This window comes from Octodon degus, unplaced genomic scaffold (assembly GCF_000260255.1).
Source record: "Octodon degus isolate 3935 unplaced genomic scaffold, OctDeg1.0 scaffold00190, whole genome shotgun sequence".
In the NCBI taxonomy this organism is placed as follows: Eukaryota; Metazoa; Chordata; class Mammalia; order Rodentia; family Octodontidae; genus Octodon; species Octodon degus.
The window spans coordinates 604034-607109 of NW_004524766.1; positions in this window are offsets into that span (position 1 = coordinate 604034).

Here is a 3076-nt window from a genome sequence, read left to right on the forward strand (position 1 = left end):
TGAGTCAGCTGTTATCAAGCTAAAGGGACAAGATTTCATCTTACTGCTAGACACATTTCTAGAGACAGAGCCTCCGAAGAAAATTTGGCTGAAGTGTTTACCCCGGATCCGGGCAGCTATGCTTGAGCCTGACTACACCCGGCTGCATTGTAGATGATGCCATCTCTCCAGGAGGGAAGGTCACGTCCTCTTCTTATTTATGTTCCATTTCATTTAGTATGCATAGTGGGCATGGTGCCACTTTGACTTTTAACCCTAATGGAGAGAGCACACAAGTTGACCGGGAGCCTCCAGGGAGAAACATGCTTTAATGACAATTTGAGTGTAAAATCTGGTCTCTGAAAGAAAGGTCAGCACATCTGCATAGCCCCTGGAGTCGGGCTTAGAGTCCTGTCTGCCTTCAAATAAAGAAGCATTTTCCCATGACTTAAGGCTGCTTTAGTTTGAGGTACAAGGAACACACGACAGAATCAGGGGAACTGAGTGATGTTTGTGCATGTTTGACTGCACTCTGCATCCTAAGAGAAGACTTCGGAGAAACCCAATCAATACTACAAGCATGTCGTGGACAGCGGCAATACTGTTTTCATTCTGTTACAATAATGAATTGAAGTCTCCCAACAGCAGGTATAATAAGCACTACTCAACTCTTGATATTCAATCACCTTTAACTGGTTATATCTATCTAAAATTCACTGTTAACTGTGGTTTTACAATACCCCATTGGCAACCTTTTACGGCTCTCTCTGCACAAAAATGCAAAAACATCAAAAATGCCTCTCTGTGCCATATACTCAGTGCTTCTCTATATTTGCTAAAATGTTTTCCATTTTTTATTTAAAGTCCATTGGAAGACATTCAGACATTGTGCACAGAATGAAATGGTTTTGCCTTCAGTTTGAAATTATTTTTACCATTACTGTTAGCCTAGAGTTCATATCTTCAGCGTTTCTGGTTGTGAAGTGATTTCATATTATCTAGATGCCCTAAAGCAAGCTAATCTTTTACAAATAAAAATGAAGAAATCATTTTTTTTCTATAAAGCTCACTTACATTTTAGGGAAGTATCTGATTATTTTAGGTAAAGCATTTTTGGTACAGAATAATAGGTAAATTAAGAAGTAGAATTGACCTATGATAGAAATAAGTACTTCTCTTTTATTAATACAAATAAAACAAAGAACTTAAGAGAGCAAGCAAGAACCTATTAAAATCTACATCCTGGAAATAATCTAGTTTTAGAATTCAGTCTAAATATTAATAACGATGGTTCCTTATTTTATTAGTCTTTTATTTGGTTTTAGATTTAATTTTAAACACTAAGAATTTAGTATTTTAGGACTGATTCAACATTTGAACTTAGCCATCTAGCCAGTTCAAGCCATGTTACAAGGTCATATCAAATTAATATTGTTACATTTTAAGATTTCAATTTGGTAAGTTCAGAATGTTTAGTGTAAATGGCCAAATTTGACCCAGATCTTGTTTTGTACAGGCACAGCAGTGACCTACATAAATACCTTTGGCTTACTGACCAGAACTAGTTTATAATCATCTAATTTTTATCTCAAATTTGATAGTCTTTTTTGATACCTTTGTGGGTTCTTTGAAACATTCTTCATGCTACATTAAATGCAAACAAGGTATCAATAACAGATAACCAAGTTGATTATTATAGAAAACATAGTCTATTATTTTTATTTTACTATCAAGAAATGTAAGAGTATCTATTTTTATTGAAATATTAAAAACAGGAATGTAATAAAGATATAATGTATGTCATACTTATGATAAATTTTATAAAATTATGTATGTCTGATAATATAATTCACATAAATTTAACAATTGGATATTTTATGCATATATTAGCGATTTTCGATGAGATATATGAAATAGGGCTTTTTTTCTACCTATTTCTTGAGTTCAGAATAAACTACCTTCCATTTCCGAACAATAAATGCTGAATGTTCCATCAAAGCAGGGTGGTAAAACTAAACTTAGCTTTTATAATAAAAATAGTGTCAAATGCAATTTCCCTTTCTACTACCAAGTAATGCTGAAATGTTTTGAAGTAGCACCAGGCTGTGGGGTAATGCAATCTGCAAAACCTCACCAATATTTTCAAACATGTGGTAATGATTTTCCTCACACTTAAAAGTGGCCCCAATTCTAACAATAAGCATGATTGCTTTAGAAAAAAAATGTCAACTTTGACAGGTTTGCTAGCCACTTTTTATTGTTCCTAATGAGAGATCAGTAACTTTTTATAATACTTCAAAAGGACTGCATTTGTGTGAAAGGGTAGTGACAATCACTATAAATCCTTATTTTGCAAGCAATGATACAGCCACTATGCTAATATGGCAACAAATTATTTCACTGAACTTTAATTTAAATATTATATATAACTTGCAGAATACATATTATATAATTTCATCAGTGATTTAGTTAAATATTTACAACCCATAAAACTTATGAGACTTTTGAAAAATATGCTTTTCTCATGATATTTGGAATTTAAAATGTAGATTTTAGTCTCAAAATTATGAGGATGCATATAACTAATAAAGCCTGAATTATTTCTCTTAAATTATAAACAAATCTAAATCTTATCAAGGTTTGAAGATATATTATAGTTTAACTCAGACTGTTATAATAGTAGATGAACTGGTACAAATATTTACAGTAGTGAAATAAAAGGACTAGAAAGTAAAGTTCCAATTCCAGTATCATGACCGATCTTCAGGGCTTCTTTACTGAAAACAAAATGGTACGGGTGTTATATGATAAATTGATAACTGGTGGCATCTGAAAATTGTGAAAAGTCTTCATTTTGAAATGGCACACATTGGTCTTTTTGATATACCTTCATTCAAGTTATAAAGTAAAATTCTTGGAAGTTCAGGCTTGATAGAAAAATGTTTCACAGGTAGAACACAAGAGTGATTTAATAAGTTCTATTGAAGAGAAGTCAATTTGCATGGGATCAGCACCTAGCCTATAACGGTGGTAATGGATTGTTGGTTTGATTTTATACCACTTGACATCAGATTACAATGCACTGAATAAATGTTAA